Source organism: Amphiura filiformis, chromosome 16, assembly GCF_039555335.1.
Source record: "Amphiura filiformis chromosome 16, Afil_fr2py, whole genome shotgun sequence".
Lineage (NCBI taxonomy): Eukaryota > Metazoa > Echinodermata > Ophiuroidea > Amphilepidida > Amphiuridae > Amphiura > Amphiura filiformis.
The window spans coordinates 60,994,865-61,010,012 of NC_092643.1; the positions used below are offsets into that span (position 1 = coordinate 60,994,865).

The 15,148-nt window shown below is 34.8% G+C and overlaps 1 long non-coding RNA gene across 3 annotated transcripts in view; it reads left to right on the forward strand.

The window, feature by feature from the left end:
* LOC140136297 (uncharacterized) overlaps positions 1-15,148 on the forward strand; it is a 272,880-nt gene that overhangs the window by 166,033 nt on the left and 91,699 nt on the right. For all 3 annotated transcript variants that reach the window (XR_011856643.1, XR_011856642.1, XR_011856644.1), the window contains exon 2: positions 10,585-10,693. This is a non-coding gene — a long non-coding RNA (uncharacterized lncRNA). The remainder of the gene's footprint in view (positions 1-10,584; positions 10,694-15,148) is intronic.

Here is a 15,148-nt window from a genome sequence, read left to right on the forward strand (position 1 = left end):
TAGTACATTTGCCATGCTATGATCTGGTTACTATGATAACAGTGTTGCTGGCACATGGCAGAAGTAGCCCAATTCAGTTTAATGAAGATCATTTTCTAGCACTTTATTTTTGCAGGGATCTACCTGTAAATACAGAGATATTTGGTAACACTATGCTAAGAGTAACTTTTTGGGTGCTTTTTTAATGCTTTGTAAGTTGTGAGTTTAATGCAAGAAAGTCATATGTGCAATGCGCTGCATGTTAGATTTTAAAATTGCGTTTGCAGATTTATCCAAGAAGTTGACACATGTTTATTTCATGAGTTGTTGGGTTTTGAGATTATTCATTAGGTGATGCCTGACACGATGGACTGGAAGCATCTCCAACTATGTGTACCCTTTAGATTCAAGCCAGAATTTTTCCCTCTGGCTCGGATTTTCCAGGATTTTTTGTTAGGGTGCAGATTTTCCAAATTCAGACCTTTTCAAAAGAAGTCTTCATTCTGGCCAAAAATAGTTTAAAAGTAGCCTAAATTTTAGACACATTTCACAGAAAGTGCATGATTTGGGGTACATTTATTTAAAATGTTGACATTTTTTAGCCCCAATTTTGTTATTTTTCCGGGGGAGGGGATTCTTACTTACAAACGCCTATATGGGGACGTGCCACTGGCTAGGGTTGCAAAATTGGCAGTCTGGTATAATGGTCTGGTACATTCCACCCACACCCCTGACTACAGGCCTGCTCAGACTTGACACTTTATAGGGCTACAAATCCATATGTACTTTCTTGCATTCGCATGATGAAATGGGAGTCATATATATTTTATGACTTGGCAACACTGAGCTTAGTGTCTTAACCAACACCTCTAATTGGAAACTGTGTCATAAAGGTCATTGTATAATTGAACACATAGATGTGGCATGACATGAATAAGGCCTTTATGTTGCACATTATATCAGCTTCAGTGCAGTATAAGTATTATAAAGTCAGTCATACAAGTACTTTGTATTCAATAAAAGGAACAATTAGGGCAGTTAAAGCAATGCTTCAAGATATAGACTTGTGTCGATTTGTATTTGAATGCCAATTTATCCAGGTAGAAGTAAATTAATTGGTTCAAATCTTATGCTAATTAAGCTCTTGTTGGTGAAGAGAGAAAATTGCTGCTAATGCTATCTACAGAAGATAGCATATTATACTATCTACTGAAGATAAAGACTATGATATAGGCCTATGTGCTGGATGCAGCATATTATTCTGTACTGAAGACAACATATGCTATCTACTGAAGATGACAACTATGCTATGTGCTGGACCCAGCAATTTATTCTATCTACTGAATATAGCAAATTATGCTATCTGCTGAAAATAGCAAATTGTGTTATCTACTGAAGATAGCAACTTATGCTATGTACTGAAGATAGCAAATTATGTTATCTACTGATGATAGCAAATTATGCTGTCTACTGAAGATAGCCAATTATGTTATCTACTGAATGTTATCTACTGAAGATAGAAATTATGCTATCTGCTGAAGATAGCAAATTATGTTATCTACTGAAGATAGCAAATTGTGCTATCTACTGAAGATAGCAAATTATGCTATCTACTGAAGATTTCAACTTTGATATCGGCTGCATACAGCAATTTATTCTATCTTCTAAAGATAGCATAGTAAGAATAAGACTCGGTGAAACCGTCGCTAAATAAAGTGCTCAACTATAAAATACAGGAGCGAAATATGTCTAATTATATTGGCAAATTTCAACACATCATTGCACTACAAATTTGTTTACTCCAGGTAGCAAACAATTTTATCTACTTAATGCAGCATTCAGGGATATTTTGGTCATATTTGTTTGCCTCACTACTAAAAATTGATAAATAATGCATGAATAGTTCCATTCAATGACAATAACTTACAATTTGTCACAAATATGTCGGGCAATTCCTGCTTGAAGAATCAATTGGTCTATTATAGCGTCGTCTGCTCATGTACATATGTTGAGCATGGTTTCCAAATTGCTATTCCAGTTGAAATCCTTCCACCCTATGGAAGACATGACCTTAATCTCCCACACAGGGAGTATGAACTCCAAATGGGGTTACCTGAATGGGTGACTCCATTTGATATCTACACCCCCTGTGTAGGAGATTACAGTCATGTGTTCCATAGGAAGTGTATGGATTTAAACCGGAATAGCCCATTAGTACTACGGGGAAAGTATGGTTCGGTGATAGATGGAGTGTAGCTTTTGTAAATATTATGTTATACTTTAATCAGCTCGTAATCAGCGAGAAATGCGGGCTTTTACCTCTTCGCCAAAAAAATAGATCCACATTAGAGTGATATAGTTGACCTAGGTGTCTGGTCTATATTATGTGTGATAAATAAAGTAGCCACATTATAGGACTTTCAAAATTAATAACTCGCGATACTTCTGACGAGTTGTCACAAGACAATTCTCAAAAGATAATATAATGATATCAATCCGCGATGTTATCAGGGGCGTCGCTAGACCAATATGATTCGGGGGGTGTACAACATGTTTTGCAGATTGTAAATTGCAGACCCAATTTTTTTAAAGCCAGTACTGCGCTCAAGAATCTAAAAAGTGTGGGGGGTAGGAGTCAAAAAATTTTCCGAAATTTTTTTAAAATTACTAAATACTATAACATCAACAATAGGTCTATTACCCTTCCTATTTTGCCGACAATCACAGCTTTGAATACATTTGCCGACAATCACATGGTATTGACAACAACAGTCAATTTTTGCCGACAAAATTGTGTATTGGGGGGTTGTCACACCCCCATCCCCCTAGCGTCGCCCCTGGATGTTATAAGGCCTGCCGATTACGAGCTGATCAAAATGTACTTACTTTAGTCCAACTTTTGAGATATATTTTTCAAATATCAAGAGCTATCTTAAGAACCACTGAACCAATACTGGGCTTGTTTGTACTCATTTTAATGCATTTTTCATGCTGATTACAAATATGGTCATGAAAATGCACAATTCTGACAATTTTGAATTTAAAAAAAAGAACTTTTCACCTGCAGTCGACACCCGCATGGAGAGGGTAAATATAGTTTATACTGTTGTCTAATGAGGATAACAGGTTTCAAAGAATAGAAATGGGATGATTCACCTTTTTTTCAAAAATAGCAAAGATAGCAAATTAGCAAAGATAGCAAATTATGCTACTTACAAGAGATAATAATGTTATATAATGTTGTGAACAAACAGATGGCTAGATGTGCTACTGAAGATAGTAAATTATGCTATCTACTGAAGATAGTAAATTATGCTATCTACTGAAGATAGTAAATTATGCTATCTACTGAAGATAGTAAATTATGCTATCTACTGAAGATAGTAAATTATGCTATCTACTGAAGATAGTAAATTATGCTATCTACTGAAGATAGTAAATTATGCTACCTATGAAGATAGTAAATTATGCTATCTACTGAAGATAGTAAATTATGCTATCTACTGAAGATAGTAAATTATGCTATCTACTGAAGATAGTAAATTATGCTATCTACTGAAGATAGTAAATTATGCTATCTACTGAAGATAGTAAATTATGCTATCTACTGAAGATAGTAAATTATGCTATCTACTGAAGATAGTAAATTATGCTATCTACTGAAGATAGTAAATTATGCTATCTACTGAAGATAGTAAATTATGCTATCTACTGAAGATAGTAAATTATGCTATCTACTGAAGATAGTAAATTATGCTATCTACTGAAGATAGTAAATTATGCTATCTACTGAAGATAGTAAATTATGCTATCTACTGAAGATAGTAAATTATGCTATCTACTGAAGATAGTAAATTATGCTATCTACTGAAGATAGTAAATTATGCTATCTACTGAAGATAGTAAATTATGTTATATACTTCATTAATATATTCTTGTTCATTGATTGGTTAAAAGTGGATCACATGACCAAAAATAGTTCTACCATCAGTACTCCTATCCGTAAATAGTACCTCTAAGCCGTAAATAGTATTTTCAATGTCCCGGATGAGCCGTAAATAGTACCTCCAAGCCGTAAATAGTCCTTTTGACCACGCCGTCCGCATGCTCACATACCATGCAACAGAACAGTTCACGCACGAGAAACTGCCATAGCGTGATTTCGCGCTGCTGTAATTGGTTAGCCCGATTTTAGCCTATTCGATTTTTTGAAGGGCAAAATATAGGCTAGGTTGTGCTTAAATTGGTTGTGCTGTTCACTCAGGATAGAAACTGGAGAGTCAAAACGTCAAATAATTTTCTTTTAACCAATCAATAAACAAAGAACATATTAATGAAGTATATAAAACAAATATATACTGCCTTTATTCGAAGTTCTGGTTAAAACTATGGTCCCTCGTTGAGATCAATTAATACTATTTTCCTTCGGGCTGCCCTCAGGAAAATAGTACTATTGATCTCACCTCGGGCCCATAGTTTTAACCAGAACCTCTCATGGCAGTATATATTTGTATACTATCTACTGAAGATAGTAAATTATGCTATCTACTGAAGATAGTAAATTATGCTATCTACTGAAGATAGTAAATTATGCTATCTACTGAAGATAGTAAATTATGCTATCTACTGAAGATAGTAAATTATGCTATCTACTGAAGATAGTAAATTATGCTATCTACTGAAGATAGTAAATTATGCTATCTACTGAAGATAGTAAATTATGCTATCTACTGAAGATAGTAAATTATACTATCTACTGAAGATAGTAAATTATGCTATCTACTGAAGATAGTAAATTATGCTATCTAAAAAGAAACTATTACACTTCTGTCCCTTAGCTTTTGGTACCAAAAAATTTGCTGCACTGCCCCTGGTATAGTAATTGTGAGTCTGACAAAATTTCACAAAATGAGAATTTAGGTACTCTGGAAATGAATAGTACCGTGTATCTCTCCTAAAGATAGAAATTATGCTTCTTCTGAAGAAACCATTTATATTTTTGCATTGTATTGTTAAAAACAACATGAAAGGTATCATAGCTAGGGAAGCAAAAGTTCAATTTAATGGGATTTTTAATATATTTTACAATACAAATGTGTATTAGTATTTGAATAAGAAAATCCCTTTAATACTTGTTGGTAGACAAGTATTTACCAGACATGGTCTCTGCCATGTAATATACACTTTGAAGTGTAAAAAAACATCATGATATCTTGATGAATGATCGGCAAACAAGTCCCATAGATATGCTCAAGCGAGATATTGATGAGTTTATTTTAAAGGGGCTATAAGAGAGTTACTTAAAGAAAAAATATACAATTTCAGTCCAATTTTAATATTTTTTATTTGTTGCCAAAAGTTATGATAACTCCCCCACAGAGCTGAGAGCTCCAAGTTTATAATTTTACTTTAATTTTAACCTCATTATTTTTGCTTAAATGGATAGAAAACATTCCTGATAGCCATTGCTAATTATAATTTTTGTGAAAGAATAAAAAATTCACAGAAATCTTATTTTGGGCTTTTGCATTTGAAACTTACACCAACTAAAGTTATGTCTTCCATGTGGGGTGTATAAATTTCAACTGGAATTATGCATGGTTTTAAGAGGCAGTTATGGAGGAGGTTCTTTTAATGGTCTGGGGTAAACAAATACACCAACCATATGTATCATTGAACAAATTTATTTATGTGTATTACATTGGTGTCATTATGTATTTATGCCATCTTGAAGAATGATCTCAAAACATAAAGGGCTTTTGTAAAAGTAGAAATTTGCGTGAAATTATTTTTTTGCGCTTTGCCAATTTCAAACTGTTTCACATGTTTTTAAATTTGCAATTTTAGATATCCCTACATTGACCTAAACACAAAAGGAATATTTATGCGTAATATTATTTTCGCAGTAGCAGCTTGGAATGTGAAAAGTGCAAAAAAGAATATAGCGCAAAAATTCCTACTTTAGAGTAGTTTGATGCTCATAGTAAACAGGTACTGTAAAAGTGAAGTGGCAAATTTTGCGCAATTAATCATTCGTGCTTGAACTGTTTCACTTATTCTCAATTCTAAATTTACTATTTTAAGCTTTCATACAATGACCTATACACAAAAGGAATATATTTGTGTGTTGTTATTTTCACAGAAGCTGATTGAAACATTCAAAGTATGAAAATAAATGTTGCATAAAAATTGTCACTTGTACAGTATACATCAACTGTGGAATATATTATTGGGCAAAATTCATTTAGTGAATGATAATATTGGTGTCATAATGTATTTATCTTGATGAATTATCTGACAAATACACACGCAACACTCATTCATTAAAATTTTATGTCATCCTACAAACATAACATACATTGGGATATTCCAGTTGAAAGCCATATGGTACTCCCTATGGAAGACATGACCTTAATCTCCCACACAAGGGGTATAGATTTCAAATGGAGTCATCCATTCAGGTAACCCCATTTGAAAATCACACATATCTGACAGCAAAAGCTAACATTTTATGGAAAAGATATACTAATCTATTTTATGGAAATATTATATGGCTTTAAGCCTCAAATTGCAGAGAGATCTAAGAGCCCTATTTTGATTGGTTACTCACATGATAATATCATGTAATTAACCAATCAAGGGCTCTGTAAGAAAAGCAGTTAGTGCCTGTCATGTTACACTGATGGTGGCTTTAAGTAAATCTCTGATTTTCCCTTTAAAATAAACTCATCAATATCTCATATCTGTGGGATTTGTTTTGAATTCATTCATCAAGATAGCATGAATACATTCGGCCCAGCTAATATTTTTTGCGCTTTGCAGTCTGGTGACTATTTGCCTACCAAGAAGCATTAAAGGTGCTTTATTCATATCAGCTTTCTGCTGGAGCATATCTATGATCAGATGATGTTTGTTTTTAACAGAATGTTCCCTAAATAGCAATTACATCAAGATAACAGTTCTCTCATGCATTTTGATATCCAAAATATATACAGGGTGTCTCAAACGGTGTATAAAAGAGACAAAAAAAACAAAACTAGTTCACATCTGAAAGTCCTGTCAATCTTACTGCGATACATGATTACTTAGCATAACATAGCTAATGAGTTCAGGGTTGCCAACAATTCTTAGCCAGAATTGTTGGTGAAATCAACAAAAAGTGGCCCAATTTTTCTCTTAGCCATTGGTTTCTTTTACGACAGGAAACTATACCAGAAGTACTGGGAGCCAATGTTGAAAAGTGGCCCAATTTTTTCATAACCTTTGGTTTCTATGGGATAGGAAATGTTCAAAAGTTGTGAGGATTATTTTCAAAAGTTGCCTAATTGGGCTACCAAATGGTGAGTTTGGCAACCGTGAGGGAGGTGCCTACCCAAGGTAACCAATCATGGGCCAAAAGGAGTGTGATTGACAAGGGTGTTAGATGTACATATCAGAACCTTTTAGTAGACATCCCAATATCAATGCAATGTTGAAATGATGCCTAAACTGTAATCTTATATTTCTAGCACAGATGGATGTTGTGCAGTGCAAGTTAAGGTAACATTATCGTCACATGGATGATTACCTAAAATTTCGGACACCCTGTATATTGCACGCCATGGGTAATAAATACTTATTTACCAACAAACATCAACAAGACCTCATTTGCCTTTTAATGAAATATTCCAGTTGAAATCTATACTCCCCCTATGAAAGACAACATTTATATCCCACACAGCTTGGTAAATTTCAAATGGAATAATCCATTTGGGTAACCCCATTTGAAATTCACACCCCCTGTGTGGAAGATTAAGGTCATGTCTTCCATAGGGGGTGTATGGATTTCAACTGGAATAGCGCAATAACTTCCTGGAGTGGAACTACATGTCTTGTTTTGTATTTTTAGCAGTAAATACATGGATAAATCAAATCAAATCTGCACCAAATGTGCCCAGTCTTCTGTTACAAAATTGTCTGTTCCCTTAGGTATTTACATGCACATTTAATAAATGATTAATGGTTATGTACTTTAAACATCATAATGATATCACACAGTCAATGACCAATCATCCACAATGTATACTGGTAAATAAAGAAAACTTTGGAGCTACTATAACATTATTAATAGAGGTTGTACATATGACGTATCATACTCTAAATATGGCGGACTACTCAAATGCATTCAGCAAAACACGATTGCAATCTACCGCGACAGTTCGTCTCACACACATAACAAATGCACTACGAATAAAATAGGTTGATGACAACATTACTGCATTGCGCCATGATTACATTAAAGGACACCGGTTCAAATCCTTTGTTTGGAGCCATAGTATACTCCTATATGAACTCAGCCTGATCGAATGAGCGTATTTCGTATAGCAAATACCGTATACTGTATACTTCTATGTGATCGCAGCCTTATGGACCAACCTGGGTAAAACAAACAAACAAACATTAATGTGCCTCTAATCAAATCAAATCAAATCCAATGTGCCCAGTCTTCTGGTATACATTTGTCTGTCCCCTTGGGTATTTACATGCATATTAACATGTGGTTGCAATGGTTATGATATCATACAGTCAGTGACCAATAATCCACATTATTATGTCTTCAGAATCTTGCATCTTATACCTTTGTACATAACCTGGCTGTCCAATAGATTTGTGTATCGGTCTCCTGGAGCTACAGGGTTTTTTCATATCTGTAACCTCTTCATAGAGTGCATAGTTCATATACTTTATGTTGACCAACAATCACATATTTGACCAAAAATCACATTTTGACAAAAAAATCACATTTTGACCCAAAATCACACATTTGACCAAACACATTTTTGAAAAGAAATCACATTTCTAAGCAAAATCATGTTTTGACCTAAAAAAGATTCTAAAGACATAATAATGATGAAATTGGACAAATACTTCACATGTTCGTCTCCCGTGATATTTGAAAACTCTAGCGAGACCCATAAATTCAGGTATCACACTCAATCCGTCCAATTTTATATCAATGTATAAGACAGAAAACGCTGGAGCTACTACAACATTATTGGTCTTCCCCTGTTACCAAAAATATCACTGGTTTGAAGTCATATCACATGAGTCCACAGACTGATAAGTACACCATCTGAGACACCCTGTATGTTGTACATAGGTACAATTAATAATTACTTATTTACTAGCAAACAAATTAGGTAATTCTAATCAAATTCATTCTGCACCAAATATATGCACCAATAGTTTTTTGCTACATAATCATCTGTTCCCATGGGGATTCACATACACATTTAACAAATGATTGTAATGGTTGTGTACTTAAAATGATACCATTAGCATACAGTGAATAACCAATCATCCGCAATGTGTATATATTAAGTCTCTGGTAATTAAGTTAACTGACTCTCACATCCCTTCTAAAACCACTATTTTCTTGTTCTGTGTGGTGGAAAAATGTTGTTGCCAATATATCCGTCTTTTCTGTCACTTGCAAAATGAGTGTTTCTGGTATCTGAATGAAGTTAATTCTCAGCTACTATGTCTCTTGTTATTGGCTCATAGAAGAATGCTATAATGTAAACTGACTTCATGTTCAAGAACCAAAATTACTCTATTCCACTGAAAATGAAAATATTTTGAACAATCACTACCAAAAAGTGAATAAAATTCAATCCATATCTAAATATAGCAAATTAAGTTATCTACAGAAGATAGTAAATTATGCTATCTACTGCTATCTACTGAAGATAGTAAAATTAACTATCTACTGAAGATAGCAAATTATGCTATCTACTGAAGATAGCAAATTATGCTATCTACTGAAGATAGCAAATTATGCTATCTACTGAAGACAGCAAATTATGCTATCTACTGAAGATAGCAAATTATGTTATCTGCTGAAGATGGCAAATTAAGCTATCTGCTGAAGATAGCAAATTAAGCAAATGTTGTACTAATTGAAGATAACAAATTCTGCTCTCTACTGAAGATAGTAAATTTTGCTATCTACTGAAGAAAGTAAATTAAGCAAATGCTGTATTTACTGAAGATAACAAATTCTGCAATCTTCTGAAGATAGTAAATTATGCTATCAATGAAAATTAATATATTGAATCAGATCAGACTGATAGTGGTCACCAACGTACTGGTTATCGAATTCCAATTGAAGTATTCTGATGCTTTTGGGCTTACAGCTGTATTGTACCTAATTATTATCTTGTACACATACCAGTCATTGAAAGTCACTTCAAGGAGCATTTATTATTTGCTTTATTATGGGAATCAAAATCAACATATTTCTTAGAAAACAAATTTCAGTAACTGACAACCTCTTGTCACGTCCCTTATGACCTAACACGTCTTTCATATCATGAGTTACTCGCCCCTCTATCGAATGACCCGACCCACATTTGAACTAAATTAAACTACTATTCCATATCTGTTATTACTTCACATGTGTGCAAAGACAACTCAAGACATGAAGAGGGGGTTGCCAACCTCCTGTCCCCTGCCTATGACCTAACACTTACTTCCTATCATGAGTTGCTCCCCCCTCCTGTATCAAATGACTCGACCCAAATATGCAATAATTAAACTGTCATCGCATCTCTGTTATTACTTTAGGTCTGTGCAGTAATATCTCAAGACGTGGAGTCAGACTCGGTTAGACATGTAATAATTATGGAATAACACATAGGACACAATACAATCAGGCTTGTATGGTAAATCCTGGGTAAGTAGCAATTCATTTAATATTATGTGTGTGGGAGTGTGCATGCATGTGGGGATTGCGGACTATGTGTTTGCATTACTGTGTGTTCAGATGAGCCTAAAATATCAGGGCTTGTGTTTCTTCCAAACCCCTTAACTTGTTCTGAGGACTTTGAACCAGGTCCTCGGTATAATCGCTTTAGAAAGCGTCAGATATGTGAGATTTTAATAACAGTAAGGGGACTTGAATATATCATGATGATAACCAGGGTTGATGACACACCAGTACTGAAGAAATGTGCTATTCCAGATGATATCCATACACCCTCTATGGAAGATATGACTTTAATATCCCACACAGGGGGTGTAGATTTCAAAAACCTATTTGGGTAACTCCGTTTGAAATTCACACTCCCTGTGTTGAAGATTAAGATCATGTCTTCCTTAGGGGGTGTATGAATTTTAACTGGAATATACCCCAATGGGGGTCCTTGTTAACATGCAATTTGGTTTTACCCCAGTAACATAAAAATGTTTGTATTAAAATGTTATAAACATAATCATGTTTTGGTTTTGGTCAAAACATTTAAATATCGTAACTTTAAAATCTTGGGTTATATAAAGGTCATGACAATGTGTTTAAATTGTTTTATATGAAAAACCCTACAACAGCAACAAAATGTTGTGCAATTGTTATTGTAAAATATTTTTTAGCAAACATTTTTGCACAATATTTTGTCAATACTTTTAAATAACATTATGATATAAAGTTTTGCAGTAAGTTTACACAAATGTGTTTGAATGTTATTAAAATGTGTTATACTCTTTATATAACTGGACATTTAAATATTTGTATGTTTCTACTGGCCATTCAATAACCATACTGGGAGCACAACAGCCTAATGGTTAGGGCGCCCAACTTATGATTTTAAGATTGCTGGTTCAACCTCCATCAGGGCCAACATGTTGTGTCCTTGGGCAAGACACTCTATCTCGCTTGTTCCACTCCACTCAGATGTATAATGGGAAGCTGTTAGCAGCCACATACTTTGCCATAGTAGCAGCAAAATAAATCAAAAGCTCTTTGAACAAATTGAAAGCCGCCATATAAATGCCGACATTTTTTACATACATGTGTCCTGGTAAGTTAAGTATACTGCCATATAAAGAGGCTTTGGTTAAATCTGTGGATCTGAATAGTACAATTTGATACATTTTTGTAACTCTTTCTTTACCCCAGTATGCATGTCCATATGACCTTCAATAATTTTGTCCATATAAGTTCTGACCAGAAAATACCTGTCCATACACGTACTCCAATTCACACAACATTACCTCCATGAACCTATAATGAATCGTGGTGAGATTTTTTGCTCAACTAATTATGACTTGTCATGCTCCATATAAAACTTAATGATGATCAATGGGCCTTGGTTTGTATACCTGGAATACAGTTGTTGTTGTTGTTGCATATTTCATGCAATTAGTTTTTTAAATGGTTGGGTGATTTCAAAAAGGTTTACATGTATGGGGGTGGGTGTGTGCGTTTCTTTTCACCTACAAACGTGGACTCAAAGTCCACACTTGTGTAGTGAATAATCACACATTGCAAACTGTGGATGTCCACAGTCGTAAGACAGTGGCAGAGAGTGCTATACAGCATACCTTTGCATATAGGGTAGGGTCCTTTATCGTAGGTGTAATATACCAGGCCCATGGTTAGTCGATTAACGTTCATAATTTAACACAGATCATATGTGTGGGGTGGGTCCACGGTTGCTGGTGAACTACCACACACACAATACGATTGTTTGAGGGTGAGGGCGAGTTTATAAACACTGTCAACAAACACAAATATGTGAAATAAAATTTGTTGGATCAAAGAAGGGTTAAATTCTTTTGCCTTTGTGTATGCACAGATTATGGCTAACTGTTTATACAAGCTATCTTCAGTAGATAGTACCGCATTATTCACATTAATACACTATGGCCTGCATGCTGGGCCATTCCTATTGAAATCCATACATCCACTGTGGAAGACATGACCTTAATCTTCCACACAGGGAGTGTGAATTTCAAATGGAATTACCTGAATGGATGACTCCATTTGAAATCTACACCCCTATATGGGAGATTAAGGTCATGTATGTGGAAGATTAAGGTCATGTCTTTCATAGGGGGTGTTTGGATTTTATCTGGAAGAGCTCATGGTTGGAGGGCACTGAATAAAAACAACTGGTTCATGAATGTATTCTTACTCTACCTCATAAATATTGTTTTCTTACAAGCCCAATCGATAGGACCAAGACTGGACCGTATCATTGGTCTGTGCATGTGTTTCTGACCCAGTTATCAATCAAACTGGGATATGAAGTCAAAGATTTTGAGTTTTTTGAGTTATTGGCAGGTTTAACATCAAACTACTTGTTTTATGTTGTTTCCGCTAAGCAAGGATTGAAATTACTGGTCGTCAGGGCCTTCTTAGAAAGCAGTACCAGGCACTGCATGTTGTAATCCTGTATAAACTAAGAAAGCTTAAATAAATTAATAAAAAAGATACTTTTGAAGATATAAACTAAAAAATATGGCTAAAAACAATACAAAGGCAAATCAGTTGGTTGGTACAATGACTCAAATTGGAAGAGTAACAATTGGGCTATTCCGGTTGAAATCCAGACACCCCGATGCAGGGTCTTAGCTAGAAATTGAGAGTTGCCTGTCATTTGAATAAAATTGCCTGTCCTAATTTGACCTTTAAAACATTTACCAGACGTCTATATAGCCCACTGGGGGTTCAAAGAGTTCCAAATATGTGTTGATATGGCCTTGTTCTACAAATTGGGTCTACTAAAAAGGTCAATTAGCTTCTCAAAACATACAATTTATAATATAGCATCTGTCAAAGGCATTAATTTTACCCGTCCCAGGAGCAAACTCCCTGTCTAAAATGACGGCCAGACGGGTGGCTAGCTAAGACCCTGCCCCGATGGAAGACATGACTTTAATCATCTGCACAGGGAGTATAGATTTCAGATGGAATCACCCGGTACCCATTCAGGTAGTAAGCCCCATTTGAAATTCACACTGCCAGTGTGTAAGTTTAAGTCAGTCACTTTAATTTTCCTGGAGCAGTATGATAAACCACATATACTAGCCAGCCACGATGCGCCAGTCTGACACTGTTTATATAGGTCATAAGGTACAATACAGGCCAAGAAGGTGAATACATTTAGCTGCGAGAGATACAATTAAAAAAAAAATTATTTCTAAACATCACACACATCTGTATCACACACTGTAGAATGCCTCTTTAACGCTCACAATTTTCCAAATGTGTATTTTTAATTAATTCATTCAATAAGGATATCTTCTGACAAATTAAGATAATACACAGGAGCCAAATTCTTGTAACAATACCCTTAAAGTTATAGATGGCGTATATATCTGCTCATGTCCACATGCCTTTATGCAGGGTGGGGTTGCAGGGGTGGGGTAACCATTCGCTTTACAAAAGAGCTCAAATTAATGATTTAGTGAATCAGTCACAGTATACCTTTAATACACAGTACACATCACTGCAATAAATAATATGTTATTAAATCATAAAATATTATTTTAAAAAAAACATGTTTTTAAATTAGCAAAACTTGATTCTATCTGTCAAATCACATTTTAAAATTCAGACAGCTGACAGCTGGTTTGTGTCTGTATATATAGTGTTTGATTACCGTTTTTAACAAAATAGCTAAATATATCCACGGAAGTACATTATAATTAATTTTTATAACCTGATATCACTGGCTCCAGTTGCATTTTCAAAACTTGGATGAAGATATACATCATTACCCTAAGACCGAGAAAGCCAAAAAGGACAAGGAATAGCTCTCAAATTAGTTATATATAGTAATGGATAATCATGAAAAAGTTTCTTACTCATGATTCTAGAAAAACTGCATAACCATTATATATTTGAAGTTTGAAACTGAAAGAGAACAACTGTTCAATCGTAAACCATAAAGATCCATGTTATGGTGCACATGGGCTCCTTTGCCTAAGGATAAATGTACAAAATTAATATAGAGCTCCCTCTTCTGAATATTAAGGGTTTGTGCCCTTATTTGCCGGTATGATATTTACGGGAAGCCACTTTTTAGTTTGTGCCTAATTCCATTTATGTTAAGGGAGCCCATATGCGTTATCAAGGGAATCTTTCCGGTATTCTATATTCTTAGTTGGTGACTGTAGTTTAGCTTATAAGCTCTGAGTTTGATTGGTTCCTGGATGTTGTCTATCACACGCCCGGGAAGATCACTCACATAAATGGGCTGTACGCATGTGTGACCAAAAAAACAAGTAAAAGGGGGTGTTTTTTTAGGCAAGGCAAGTTACGCGCGTGACGCGGTTAGGGTCTAAAAAACAGTGATTTTCAAGAATAAGGGTAGTTTTCTGAAACTGGACAACTTGTTTAGGGTACCTT